At 37.8% G+C, this 15476-nt stretch overlaps 1 long non-coding RNA gene across 1 annotated transcript in view; it reads right to left on the bottom strand.

Annotated features, from left to right (window-relative positions):
• Positions 1 to 423: 423 nt before the first annotated feature.
• Positions 424 to 15476, bottom strand: part of LOC106010548 (uncharacterized) — a 60382-nt gene continuing 45329 nt past the window's right edge. The window contains exon 4 of the long non-coding RNA XR_002387265.2: positions 424 to 721. This is a non-coding gene — a long non-coding RNA (uncharacterized LOC106010548). The remainder of the gene's footprint in view (positions 722 to 15476) is intronic.

Consider the following 15476-nt stretch of genomic DNA (forward strand, 5'->3'; position numbering starts at 1 on the left):
AAATGTCCTTTCTCCTTTACCATTCTCTCAAACTCTGTTCTCCACACTTCTTTGCTACTTTATGTGTTCTTATTGTATTTCCTAAATAATTTAACAGAATGATACACAGTTATTCCTGTGCTTGACTTTCTAAAGTGTGAGCTCCTTGAAGGCGGGGGGCGAGGGGGCTGTCATCTTTGTTTCCTTAGTGCCCACCATAGTATACAACATGTGTTAGACACACACATGCACTGTGTAAAAATACACCGATTCTGACAAACCAACACAGACACAGCTCTAGGCATGTGATACATAAGCCCCAGCTGATACACAGAAAGTGATATTTTTGCAAATATTCTAAGGTATAATTTAGACAACATAAATATAAAACTGGAGGTGAAATCTCAGTATCTTAATCAGGAGGCCAAATCCTTGTGTAGCTCATTCTTTCCACTTTGGTTACATTTATCAAAATTGGGCTACAGAGTCAATATTTTCTTTATTATGTGTGTTGTCTTGGGAGGGAGCGATTTTTTCTGGGGTGCATAATAAAGAAAACCAGAGACAGACGAAGAGAATTTTAGCGGCAGAAGCGGTAAACTGATTCCCTCATCAGAGCAGCTTCTTTTCATCCCCAGCGAGGAGGCCGTTTCTGCCTTGTTCTTTGTCTGTTTGGCGCTTTCTCAGAAGCAGCAGCACCATGGGAACAGGCATTGCTGTCACACATCAGGCATTTAGGCATCTATTAAGGGGAGATGAAAAGAATATTAGATGTGGCAGGGCAGAGGAGAGGCAGTGGAGAAGAGTACAGAGGACAGGATTTTGATTGTAGATGGACATCTTCTTGCTAGAGAGAGTAACTTGTGGCTAGAGGGGGATGTAGTGGCATCTATTGTTTTAAGATTCAATTACCAAGAGACCTCCCCGTGTCTCTCCTTTATCCCAATCAGCTGCATAGATGCCAGAGGGTGGAGCACCATGTAGAGAGCTTTCAGCATCTGAAAGTGATGCAGCTCTTGAAATTTTTTCAGGTTAATTCTGTAGTCTTTTTGCTCCCTCCATCCCCTAAAACTTGTGAAATTCAGCTTGATTTCTGCCAAGAATCAAAATGTCTCAGCATCTCTCCACCAGTTACAATTTTTAGAAAGTGATTGCATTTACTACATTTTGTCTTCACAACATTGCTGTGCAGGAAATAGGCATTGTAAGCAGTCTCAGTTTTATAAATGGAAAAATCTAAGCTTCAGTAATTTTCCTGAGGTACCACAATTAATGACAGCTATAGCTGAAAGAGTTATCTTCCCTCTTTCAGCCATGTTGAGATACATGTTTTGGTGTAGAAAGGTGGACACCTATTATTTTTCCCTCCCAGACAGAAAGCATGAAAGAATAAGAAAACGAAGAAGCTAAATACCCAGCTCTGCCATTTCAAAGATCATGGTCTGCTACTCAATTGGCCCTTGATGGGAGATCTGTGAACACTGAAATCAGCAAAGGGGACTTTGAACTGGAGGTAATGACAAACCCAGTGTAGGAAAAATCAATAGATTATTATGTGAGTCATTGAGCATTGTTATGAGCAGCAGCCCTTCACAGCAAGCACCTTACTGCCACAACACAGCAAGATAAACAAGGCCTCTTGTTCTTCAGATCTTGGTATTAAAACTCTTCCTATATTGGGCAGAAATTATTTTTGAAAGCATTTGTTTATCGCCTGACTCCCAGCTACAGGGTGCCAAGAACAAAAGCAAGCATTCTCTTCTAAACCTCTGGTGCAGACTATCTGGCACCAGTTAATATAACTCCAATACTCTGGTAAGAATTGTTGTTAGACTACCAGCTCCTGGATCATTTACAGTGTAGATAATTGTCAAAGTTTAAGATCCTGAACTTTCAAGCAAATTATATTTTTAAAGAATCAGTGCACATTTTTAAGAGCTTGAACCACATCAGATCATACTGCCTCTTTTAAAAATTATTTATTAGTACCCACTTGCAGTACATGCATTTTACAATCATCTTGGGGAGAGGTACACGTACATAATACAGCTTGTTTCTTTTTAATCCCCTCCCTCCCTTCCCCCTTGCTCCTCCTCTAGTTCCCAATTCCCCCTTTTCATTCTTGTTGGGATTATTAATCTTAGTTCATGTTTATGGCATATAATGTCCACATTCATTGAGGTTATTAGGGCCTTGTACATAGCATATCTTCACTCTACCTATTTTCCCACCCTCTACACCTTACCCCTTACCCTTGGTCCCCTGGACCCCTTCCCATCTGCAAGAGATGCCTCCCCCTGTCTTATTCTAGCCTTCCTTTATTTTTCTGTTAGTTTGTACTTTGCCTTACTCAGATGAGAGATACCATATGGTATTCAAGTCTGTGTATCTGCCTTAGTATTGTTCCTTGTGATAGAGGTACTTTTGCATTGGAGTACCAGAGTATAATAGCCTATTTAAACTTCAGCAACCCTCTCAACACTTTTGTCATAAAAGTCTATGACAACAACAGACTGTAGATATGTGGGTGCCATAGGTCAAAGTGATACAGCAACTGACAGGTTTCTAAAAAACACCGAAATTAATAACAGTGTTGCTGCCTATTATTCCTTTTCTTTCTAAAAATGACTTTATGGAGGTATATTTTATGTGTCATATAATTCATTCACATCAAATATTACAATTCAATGATTTCTTAGTGCATTTTCCAAGTTAGGCAACCATCACCACAAATGAACTTTAGAACATTTCCATCACACCAATAAAATTCCTCATGCCTATTTTATGGGTTATTTCTCATTCCCCTACCCTACTCCTACCATACTGCAAGCAACCACTAATCTAGACTTTTGGTATCTTCACATATCTAGACATTTGCTATTGAAGATATGTCAAATAAATGAAACCATATAATATATGATCTCATGTCTGGCACCTTTCATCTAGCATAATGTTTTTGGAGTTTGCCAATGTTGTAGCATATATCCACAGTTATTTTTTCTTTTTTATTATTCAGTAGGACTCTGTTATATAGATCTATATAGCTTTTGTCAACCCATTCACCCACTGATGGACCTTTAGGTAGTTTCCATTTGGGGCTATTATGAATAAAATGTCTAAGGATATTGGTTTGCAATTGTTTGTGTGGATATATGTTTTCACTTGATATATATATGTATATATATCAATATATAGATAGATATATTTGCTTTTAAATTATTTTCCATTTCTTTACCATGGAATTCAATTAACATGGTGACCCAGCTCACTCTATGTGCCATTTGAATTTCCTGATGAAAAGACAAGGTGAAAAAAATAATGAATCAGGTACCCATGCGATATTTTGGAGTAGAATTCCTCTAAGGTGGTAGAAAAAATTCTCCCTGAAACAAACCATCACAGGGTGGGTAAAATGAGATTATCAACCAATGCAGAGATATAAGCACTTAAATACACCAGTTCCCTTTTATTTCTTGTTCTCCAATCTCCTGCAAGTGCATTCTTTTAACAAAACCTATCTGGGGGCCATTTGGCAAGGGCATCAGGAAAACAGAACAGGTCAGGACAAAATCAGGAAAGAGGTGAGCAAGTGAACAGGTAAAAGTCCAGGTATTCTGCCTCCTAGTCTTAATTCCAGCCCCCCAAACACAGTCAGTATAAATTTATGTAAACATTTTGTGTCTTGAATAGAATTTCAGTGCTAGAAAGGATGTTATCAAGTATCGTGGCCAATGGTTTTTGAAATTCCCTGGGAGAGCTGATGAGCAGCTCTTTTTTTCTGTTTTACATATTAACATTTCCAAGCAAAAAAGGTTGTTGAATAAAGGAGTCTGTGGCTTTAAGAGAGTACATTTTCACTAGGGAGTCCAGCTCTGCACTTTAAAAATGGAGAAAAGGAAGAATGGAGAATTTAGTGGCTTTTAGAAGCCTCTGCTGGGCTTCCTCCCACAGCATAAATGTTTATTAGAGTCAGAGCCAAGACTCCGTCTGCCAGGACTCTGTGCACCCACCACCAACCTTTCAGACTCTGGTGATTTCCTAAGAATCATCAAAAGAATTTTAAATATTTTAGTAAATATCCTCTCTCCCCCACATCAGATCATCCAGAGTCAGGGGCCAAGTATACTATACTTTAAATTTTTTAATGTTCTGCAGGCTCTTAAGCACAACCCTGGAACAACTGCTTGCTTGAGAACAACCCCTGGAAAAATTGCTTGAGAACAGATTGCTAATCACCATGGCTCCACAACCAACAACAAATTCAATTACAATCAGCCCACCTTACATTTATACAGCCCTTTCATTTATTATCAAATTGAAGCACTGCAGAATCTCAGGCAGTAGATGGGAAAGGGAACTAAAGCTTGCTCAAAGTCACACAGTGGAGGAAGAGCCCCAGCCCTGAAAACTGGCTTTGAATATCTAGTCTAATGCTCCTTCTTTATCACTGCGGGTTTACTTTCTCTACCACAATTACTATGGCAGGAATATGACATTTTAGAATGATTTCCAACAAAGGAACCATTAACTATCCTTGTTTTCTTAAGCATTATAAATTTCATGAAAATAGTAGTAAAGGATTATTTCTCTAGTTGCACATACATCTACAACCTGCAAGAAAACCAGATACAGTACTCCAGAATGATTTCAAACAGTCCCACCATTTGTGTCTGATGTGGTAGGGAGATTGTTACCTTTCCAGCCTCACACAGGGCTCACTGTGCTCTTCCCCTCAAGCTCCAGCCACAGTGGACTTTCTTCTGACTTTCTCAGGGTTTATGTGTGGCTTCCCTCCCACTGCTCACCTTGATACTGAGCAGAAGAAACCATTTTCTTCCAGACATTGTGTGCATTTCAACAGTGGAAATAATCTCTCAACCCCTCCATGTTTGGTCTGTGATATAAACCAGGAGTTTTCTATAAATTTGATTGGTTTACTGGTTTTCCTTTCCTAGTTTTACTATCCCCCTCTCCCTGGTTGTTATCCCTCCTGGCATTGGCCCATTCATTGCTTTGTAGAAGTACGGGATTTTCAACTTCTCTTTCGCAGTCTTCCTTCCCAAGATGAATTTTTAACATCACTTTCTTGAAAACATCAGAATTTGTGATTAGGCTCTGAAGATGACAGTTCTCCTGATTCTATCAAGGATGAATTTTTTTTTCCAGTACTGGCAATCGAACTCAGGGCCTTGTGCTTGGCAGGCAGGCACGGTGCCACTGAGCTACATCTCTGGCCCCCAAGGATGAATTTTCTAAAAATTTAAATTAGCAAAAATTCCTAATTCTCTGAGCATCCTAATTAATAAAGATATTGATTAGCAGTCATCAATATTGATTTATTCTAACTCAGAAACTGATTAATTATGGATCTCAAATACTGAGAATCATCTGGGAAAACATATTTAAAGTGGAGATGCTTGACCTTTCTATCCAGAGCTTCTAATTCAATAGGCCTCAGGTGGACACGAGAATCATCTTTTACTTAAGAAATGTGCCTCTGATTGGGTTAGACCAGGACCATATCCCAATGAACACTGTTTACAAGCTCAGTTTCTAAACATCAACTGCCTGGGAAGTTGTTCTTTAAAAGCCTTTACTAGTTTCCTATAAGTCAAAAAAATGAGAAGGAAGCAATAGGCTTTTCTTTGTGAAAATGAACATTCATTTATGACATCAAGTACCTCAATAAAAATGTGACACCCTAGTGTTTAATCCTAAAATTATAATATTGGATGTTTAATTTAATAATTTCTATAAACTTGCTTCTCTGTAACTTGTGTCACCAGGCTATGCTAGTAGGCTGAAAGTTCACATTAGGAGAAATCTTTATCATTTTATTCAGCCCCATTGTGCCTTCCTTTTCCTGCCTGCCTCATCTACTAGCATTTAGACAGATTAATTTAACATATTGTTACCATATTTCTCTACCCAGATATCAGAACAACAATCTAACAAAAACTAATATGTTTAAGGAAACAATGAGCCAGAATGTTTAAAATCCGAACTGCCTATAAAAAAATGCAAAACACATGCTCTCTGAATTCCTGTGATTTTCTTATCCTTAATTATCTCTCAGCTGTTCTAAGACCCCCCTCTCTCCTGGCACACCAGCTTAATTAATTTAAATACAATGTTGAGACTTGCTCTGCAACTACTGCCCTCTGATTTACAGCCATGTTGCACATGCAAGGGGCTTGATGGTGCAGACTTTGAAATTCTAGATGCTATATAAACTCTTTTCTAAAGTCCATGTAAACCTGGTCAGATTTAAATGGTTTCCTTGGCCCCTTCCATTTCCTTTCACTCATTTATTCACCTGTTCATTTTACAAAAATCTGTGAAGTGCCAGGGATTCTGTTAGGCCCTGAATACAAAAATGAAAAGAGCCCAATCTGTCTCAAGATCTGAAGGAGGATGGACATTAAAACAAATTATTACAGTCATGTTAGTCGTGCATAGCTGGGAGCTAAGAACTACAGTAATTTGAACAAGTTGAACAGGCAGAAGAAATTGCCTGGAGAAGGCTGAGGGGATGTTTATCCAAGGAGGTGATATTGGAATGGAATCTTGAAAGCTAAGCAGAAGTTTGCTATGTGGATGGGACACGGAGATGCAGAAGGGAACAAACAGCTTAACTAAGGATCCAAAATTCAGAGCCGTGTGAAAGTTAAAAAAAAAAAAAAAGTAGATCCAGGTCATCAATGAGCTTCTGAGGAGCATCCTACAGAATGAAGAGCCACTGAAGTCTTTTGCCAGTTTGTTTTTATTTGTTTGATTTTGTTGTTTGTTTTGTTACTAGAGGACTGACCCCATCCCCTTCACACTGATCTTCATCCTTAGTCCTTTTGTATATTTTAAAATTTGGAGACAGATTCGTGCCAACTTGTCCAATCTGAGCTCAAACTTAGGATCTTCCTGCCTCTGCTTCCCAGAGTGCCGGGATTGCAGGTGAGTGCCATCACGCCCATCCTCTAAGGACTTTTGAAATTTGCATTTTAATAAGATTTTTCTAGTTTTCTGCTTGGAAAGTTTGTGTACTATAAATTTTTAAGTGAATGTAAAGTGATTCTACCCAATGTATGGTTAGAATTAGAAACCAAGCTTATTTTTAAGAAACACAAAAGATTATATATTAAAGTATCAAATAAAGGGCAAATACATAAATTCACTAGACCTGAGACCAAGTGCTTCAAAAAGTGCTCCCAAACTAAATCCAATTTCTATTCATTTAGGAAGAAATAGGGTCTGTGTAAAGATTAGGAGCCAGGTTGGCAGGCCTTTGTAAGCAAAGTTCTGAGTCGTCTGGCTGAGCTGGTTGGAGCCTGGCTGTCTCCACCTGGACAGATAACACAGTACAGCACCAGCCTAGGCTTCTAGAGGCATTTTGAGGGCAAACACCAGAGTGACTGCATTCCTGTAATATGCCCTGAGTGTTCTTTCCCACATCACGGAGGTAAATGGGACTATCTCTGACTTCCCAAACCCCATCTGCAAAAGCACACCCAATTGGCGGCAGCCGTATCTCCTAAGGATTCTGGGAGAAGATCCAGACTGAAGCATTTTATGTGGGACAAACCAGGCACTTCAGCATCCTGTTTCCTCTCCTGGCAGACAGACATTTTTTCTTTTTGTCTATGGCAGAAACTAGAACTGGATTATGTGCCTGGGGCACCTACAAGATGGAAATCTGTGACTGAGGGAAAAACTGCAAAGGTGTTTGGGGAGGCCAAGAAGAGAGGAAGGAAGGCAACAAAAGTGCTAATTTAGGTCAACAGTGCAAATGCCATGGTCAGACTCCAATGGACAGAGGTCTTCAAGAGGAGGCTGAGCTTGCTTCAGGGACTTCCTTTGGCAAAGGAAAGCTGGCTTTGGGAACTGTTGACACCATCTGTCCTGTTTAGGGTGAAAGTTTCCTATTTTTATCTGAAGATGTAATGGCTATGTTTACTGGTGGCAAGAAAGTACTAAAATTGCAAATGAAATAAAAACCTGGTCTTGCTCTTCAAACACGTGAAAGCCCTTTCTCAGTCTCAGACTCTGGGTTCACTCAGATGCCAAAATCTGTCCAATACATACCTAGCTACAGAGCTTGTATTTATTTAAAAATAGCTTTGCTATTGTTTTTATGATTGTATATGCTCCTTGCGGAGAAAAAAAACTCAGGGGAACACAGAAAAGTGCAATATTAAAAGTAAAAATAACCCAGCTGGGTGTGGTGGCGCATACCTATAGTCCCAGCACTGAAGAGGCTGAGCCTAGAGGATCACTGCAAGTTTGAGGCCAGCCTGGGCTACAGAGTGAGTTCAAGGCCAGCTTGAGTTACATAGCAAGGCCTTGTCTCAAAAACAAAAAAAAAGTAAAAATAACCCAAAAGTCCATCATCTACTATAAATATTTTGGCAAAAAATCTTTCCATTCCTACCTTCATCATTTTTTTTGCTGAATCCTTTCCTCCCCCAAACACTTATTCACCAAATGACAGGTACAACAGATTCACATGTGTGTGAAAGAGGAAAATGGCTCTGTCCACATGCCTTATAATCTGTGTGCTTTGAGATCTCCACCTCTCTGTATATAAATAATTATATGCATATATAATTTTTAAAATGTATTCCAGACATCTGTAATTTCACACAAGTAGAATTACTTTAAAATAAGCACATAATCTACTTACTTCTCCTTTCAAGAGCAAATCCTAAACATTTTGTCAATATATACCACCATGTTAATGGCTCCCAAATGAAATCGCTCACAAATACACATTTTACATTTTGGCACAAGTGCTACACTGCTCTCCTCAAAGACCATATCACTTTGAGTAGGATATAACAATGTATGAAATCTAGGGCTCCACATCCAGTCTACCATTGCTTCTCAACTATATTCATACTGAATTCTTTTTATATTCATATTTGCCATTTTTCTATGGAATCAAATTTATCCATCTTTTCTTTCAGTTTCCTTTTTATGATGCATAGAAAGGCTTTTCCTATCATTTAATTATTTTGAAGCTACTTTTTTCTAATATTTTTGTAATATATATAGAAATCTTTGTTTCATCTGGAATTTAATTTAGTTAAGATTTGCATAAGCACACAGATTTATTCTTTCTGAAATATACTCAGGAATTATAATTTTAAAGGGCTGTTTTTATGCCTTGGCTACAAATTTCGTGGTGCAATTTTGTATTCTTTTTTTCACAAGCACACTAATGCTAGAAATTCACACTTCAGAGACTGGCTTTTCACTCTCCATTAAAATAAAAATATCCTGTGGGAAGGGAATACTTTCAGGTTTGGCAGTCATTTCTTTGACTTTTTGTAACCTAAGACTTTTCATGAGCAATGAAGGATTTTCGGGATGGATTTGAGGGTAACAAAGTGGACAATATAGCATTTCCTGGGGAAAAGAAACATGGAGATGAGAATTCGGCATTTCTAGAGTGTGAAGTTAGTGGCAGAAAATGATGAGTGATGACATCAAATGCTGGCAGCAGTCAGATGCTGGCAGGTCTTACTTATACATATGCTATTTCAAAAGGCTTAGACTTTATCTGTGTAAGGCACAGGGAGCCATACGAATGGTTAAGCATGGCAGAAACATGGCAGATTTGGTTTTAGGGTAGATCACACTGATGTCTTTGTGGATAATTTACTTGGGAGCAAAGAGAAAAAGAAACCATGGGGACAAATTAAGAAATAGCAATATGCTTCTGAATAAAGGTTTTGAGAGTTATTGATGGCAGTGGCTAAGAGATTTGAGAAATATTTAGGTGGTAAATTAGTATGTGAGGGTAAAGAAAGAGAAGGGAAAGATTAATGGCCATATTCCTAGCTTGTGACTAGTGGCACTAACCTAAGGAAATGGAGCATCCATAAAACCTAGTGATTATTTCCTAGGAAAATGAAAATTTAATTTCTGCACAAATTTAATAATGACTAGAATTTTTTAAGAAAAGAATAATAATACTAAACTGTTGGGGAAGCTGGGGAAACTAGAACTCTCATGTGCTGGTGATGGGTGTATAAATGGGCACAACTCTGGGGAGGCCAGGGAAACTGGAATTCTCATATGCTATTAATAAGAGTGTAGGAGCAAGGAGCATACAGGTGAGGACCTCAGCCACCACGAGCGGGGGCTGCCGCCCTGCCCCCATCCCACCTCCAAGCGGGCGCCTGCAGCACCACCTCAGCCCAGTGGTTCCCCCCACCCCCTAGGAACCAGCAAGCAGACAGTGAGGACCTTGGCCACATGGAGCGGAGCTCTGTCCGTGATGGAAACCATGAATGCCCAACATACGAAAGAAATGGAATCCATGAAACAGATTCGAACAGATATTAAAAATGAAAATTAAAAACTCTATTGCAAGTATATACAGCAGACTGAGCCAATCTGAAGACAGATTATCAGATATAGAAGACAGAATGGTGGTCAGTGACCAGGAAAAGAGAGATCTCTTAAAAATAGTAAGGGACCATGAGAAATCAATCCAACAGCTCCTAGATGATAAAAAGAACAAGAATATAAGACTGATAGGAGTCCACAAAACAAGAGGAGAAAGTACAAATGACATTAAAAAAAAAGTTCACAGAATTAATGACAGAAAACTTCCCAAAGAGAGCAAAAGAATTTGGCATGCAGATAAGTGAGGCATATAGGACTCCAACTAGCCATGATCAAAAAAAATCGACACCTAGATATATAATAATCAAGATCCCAGAAACCCAACAGAAGAACAAAATACTACAAGCAGTTAGAGAAAAGAAACAAATCACATGCAAAGGAAAGCCCATCATAATCATAGCAGGCTTTTCAACACAAACCCTCAAGTCAAGGAGAGCCTGGACTGAGGTATTTCAAACCCTAAAAGAAAACAACCTCCAACCTAGACTGATGTATCCTGCAAAACATTATTTCTAAATTGATGGGGAAATAAGATACTTCTATGACAAAGAACACCTGAGAAACTTCATGAATAACAAACCAGCACTCCAAACAATTCTAAACAATATCCTAGGAAGAGATAATATAGGCCACAACTCCATGAGGCCCAACAGAGCAAATACTTCAGGCAAGGCAAGCAATTAAAGGGACAGGGAGAAAAATAAAAAAGAACCAAGAACAGGAAAATAACAAGATAATGATAAGTCAATACATATCAGTTGCAACCATCATTGTTAATGGCCTCAATTCACCAATTAAAAGAAATAGACTGGCAGAATGGATTAAGAAGCAAAATTCAACAATATTCTGTATACAAGAAATTCACCTAATTCAAAAAGAAACTCATAGGCTGAAAGAAAAAGGATGGAAAACAGTTCTCCATGTGACAGGAATCTGGAACAAAGCAAGGGTAGCTATCTTATTTGCAGACACAGTAAATTTCAAACCAAAACTAACTGAGAGACAAAGATGGTCACTACATCCTTGTAAAGGGAACAATCCAAGAGGAAGAAATGACAATCCTAAATATATATGCACCAAATAGTAATGCCCCCAACTATACAAAACAAATATTAATGGATATGAAAAACCAAATAAGCACTAACACAATTGTAGTGGGGGACAATTGTAGACAAAAAAATGAACAACAAATACTAGAACTGAACCAAGCTTTTGAACAAATGGACTTAATAGATGTTTACAGAGTCTACCAAATCCCAATCTACATTCTTTTTGGCTGCACATGGGTCATTCTCCATAATAGACCACTTACTAGCTCATAGAACATATTTAAGTACGTGCAAAGGAACTGAAGTTATCCTGTGTATATTATCTGACCACAGTGCAATTAAACTGGAGATAAATAGCATAAGAAACCGCAAGAACTTCACAAACACATGAAAGTTAAATAACACTCTCCTGAATAACCAATGGGTCACAGAGCAAATTTAAAAAGAAATTAGACAGTTTTTACAAATAAATGATAATGCAAATACAGCATACAGGAATCTATGGGACACAATGAAAGCAATTCTTCAAGGGAAATTCATAACAGTGAACGCCCACACAATGAAAACAGAGTGAGCTCAAATAAACAACCTAATCCTGAATCTTAAGTGCCTAGAAAAAGAAAAGCAAGACAACCCAAAGTTCGTACAAGGGAGGAAATTACAAAGATCAGAGCAGAAATCAAAGCAATGAACACTAAGACAACGATAAAAAAAAAATCAATGAATTAAAGAGTTGGTTTTTCAAAAGAAATAAATAAAATTGATAAATTCTTAACCAACCTTATCAAAAAAAGGAAAGAAAAGGCTCAAATCCATGCAGTTAGGAATGAAAATGGTGGTCACAACAGATCCAGCAGAAATCCAGAGGATCATCAATAGCTGCTTAGTGAACCTGTACTCTAATAAAATGGAAAACACAGAAGAAATGGACAGACTTCTAGATACATATGAATTACCAAAGTTGAATGAAGAAGATATAAAAATTCTAAACACCCCAATTACAATTAGTGAAATTGAAAATGTAATTAAAAATTGACCAACACCATGTTCATAGCAGCACAGTTTGTAATAGCTAAAACGTGGAAACAGCCCAAATGCCCAACGACTGGAGATGGATAAAGAAAATTTGATTTTTTTAATAAAATGGAGCACTACTCAGCCATAAAAAATGAAAAATTAGAGACATTTATAGCTAAATGGATGCACATTGAAGCAATACTCTTAAGTGAAATAAATAGGATGCACATGTGTAAATACTGAATAGTTTCTCTGGTGTGAGAAACTGAAAGTGTAAATAAGGACTAAATGTATAATAGGTAATGTGAAATAGGAAGAAAAGGGGCAAAGGGGAAGGGGAAGTGGGAGGGGTAGGGGAAAGGAAAGAAGGGAATGGAACTAATATGAGAAAATGAAAAAATGGAAACAAAGTCTTTGTAATTAGGGAGGGATGGAGGGGTTGAAAGGAGGGCAGGGGAATGAGGAAAAAATAAGAACCAAGAGAGATTATGTAAAGGTGCAAATTTCCAATGATGAATGTCATTATATTGTATACCTAAAATGCACCAATAAAATAAAAATTTTTAAAAATTTACCAACAAAGAAAATCCCAGGTCCTGTGGCTTCACTGCTGAATTCTACAAAACATTTAGAGAAGAACTATTTCCACTACTCTTTAAACTTTTCAAGGAAATTGGAAGGGAAGCAATACTTGCAAATTCATTCCTGGAAGCAAGTATTACTTTGATTCCTAAACCAGGGAAAGACCCAACGAAGAAAGAGAACTACAGGCCAATCTCCCTAATGAACATAGATGCAAAAATCCTCAATAAGATACTGGCAAACAGAATACAGAGGGTCATCAAGAAGATCATACACCCTGACCAAGATAGATTTATCCCAGGGATGCAAGGATGGTTCAGCATATGTAAATCAATAAATGTAATATATTAACAGAGTCAAGGACAAAATCCATACGATCATCTCAATAGATGCAGAAAAAGCATTTGACAAAATTCAACACCCATTCATGATAAAAACCCTGCAGAAAATTGGAATAGATGGTCTTTATCTCAACTTGATAAAGGCAACCTATGAAAAACAAACAGCCAACATCATACTAAATGGTCAAAAACTGAAAACCTTCACATTAAAATCAGGAACAAGACAAGGATATTCACTATCACCACTCCTGTTCAATATAGTTCTGGAAACATTAGCCACAGCAATTAGACAAGAGAAAGAAATAAAAGGAATAAAGATAGGAAAATAAGAAGTGAAACTGTCATTATTTGCTGATGATATGATACTCTACGTAGAAGACCCGAAAAACTCTGCCAAAAGACTTCTAAACAATCCCTTTCACAATAGCATCCAAAAAAATGAAATATCTAGGAATCAATCTAACTAAGGAAGCAAAAGAACTCTACATTGAGAACTACAGCACTCTGAAAAAAGAGATCAAAGAGGATATAAAAAAATGGAAAGACATCCGCTGTTCCTGGGTAGGAAGATCCAATATAATGAAAATGGCCATACTTCCAAAACTGGTGCACAGATTCAATGCAATCCCAATTGAAATCCCAACACAAAACTAGAGAAAACAATCCAAAAGTTCATCTGGAACCAGAAGAGACCTAGAATAGCAAAAGCAACTGTAGGCAACAGAATCATGGCAGGGGATATCACAATCCCCAACTTGAAACTGTACTACAAAGCCACTGTGATAAAAACAGCACGGTACTGGCAAAGAAACAGACCCAGGGATCAGTGGAACAGATTAGAAGATGCAGAAACAACTCCAGACATACTCAGCTACCTCATCTTTGACAAAGCAGCCAACCATCCTCACTGAAGGAAAGATAGCCTCTTTAATAAACGCTGTTGGAAATACAGGATTTCAACTTGCCAAAGATTAAAACTAGACACTTATCTTTCACCATGCACTAAATTAAAATCCAAGTGGATTAAAGATCCAAATATTAAAACTGAAACACTAAACTTTCTGGAAGAGATGTTAGGTAGAACTCTTGAAGACATTGGCATAGGAAAAGACTTTATGAACAAATCCTCAGTAGCATGGAAACTAGCACGAAGAATCAACAACTGGGATTTCATCTTATTAAAAAGCTTCTGCACTGCAAGAGAAATCACCAACAGAGCTAAGTGACAACCTACAATGTGGGAAATCATTTTTCCCAACCGTTCCTCAGACAAAGGTCTACTATCTAGAATAGATAAAGAACTAAAAAAAATCAGACTCCCCAAATATAAAGGCCCAATTCCAAAATGGGCATCTGAAATGAACAAACATTTCTCAGACAAAGAAATAAAAGCAGCAAATAAATATATGAAAAAGTGTTCAACATCATTGGTCATTTGAGAGAAGAAGATGAAAGCAACACTGAGGTTCTACCTCACCTCAGAAAGAATGACTGCTGTCATGAAATCAACCAATAACAAATGCTGGCAGCGTTGTGGGGAGAAAGGAACCCTTCTTCATTGTTGGTGGGAGTTCAGACTGGTCCAAACACTGTGGAAATCAATATGGAGATACCTCAAACAACTAGGATTGGAAGTCCCATTTGACCCAGCTATTCCTCTACAGGGTATCTTCCCAAAAGAATTAAAAGAATCATACCACAGCGATATATGCTCACCCCTGTTTATACTGGCACAGTTTTTAATAGCTAAAACTTGGAAACAGCCCAATTCCCCATCATCTGGAGACTAGATAAAGAAGATGCCATTTTTTTATAAAATAGAGTACTACTCAGCCATGAAGAATGAGAAACTATCTGTAGTGTGAGAAACTGAAAGTATAAATAAGGATTAAAATGATAAAAATGAATAATTGATAATTTGTAATGGAAAAGGTCTAAAGGTGTAGGGGTGGTGGGAGGGGAAGGGAAAAGGTAAGAAAGGAAAGGAAAAATTATGAGAAAAGAAAAAAATGGAAATGAAATCTATATAAATAGGAACGGGTGGAGGGAGTGAAGGACGCACAGGTAATGGGGAAAAAAATAAGAACCAAGATACATCATGTAT

This window comes from Heterocephalus glaber, unplaced genomic scaffold, assembly GCF_053883595.1.
Source record: "Heterocephalus glaber isolate CG9 unplaced genomic scaffold, H.glaber_assembly_v1.0 deba00001497, whole genome shotgun sequence".
Lineage (NCBI taxonomy): Eukaryota > Metazoa > Chordata > Mammalia > Rodentia > Bathyergidae > Heterocephalus > Heterocephalus glaber.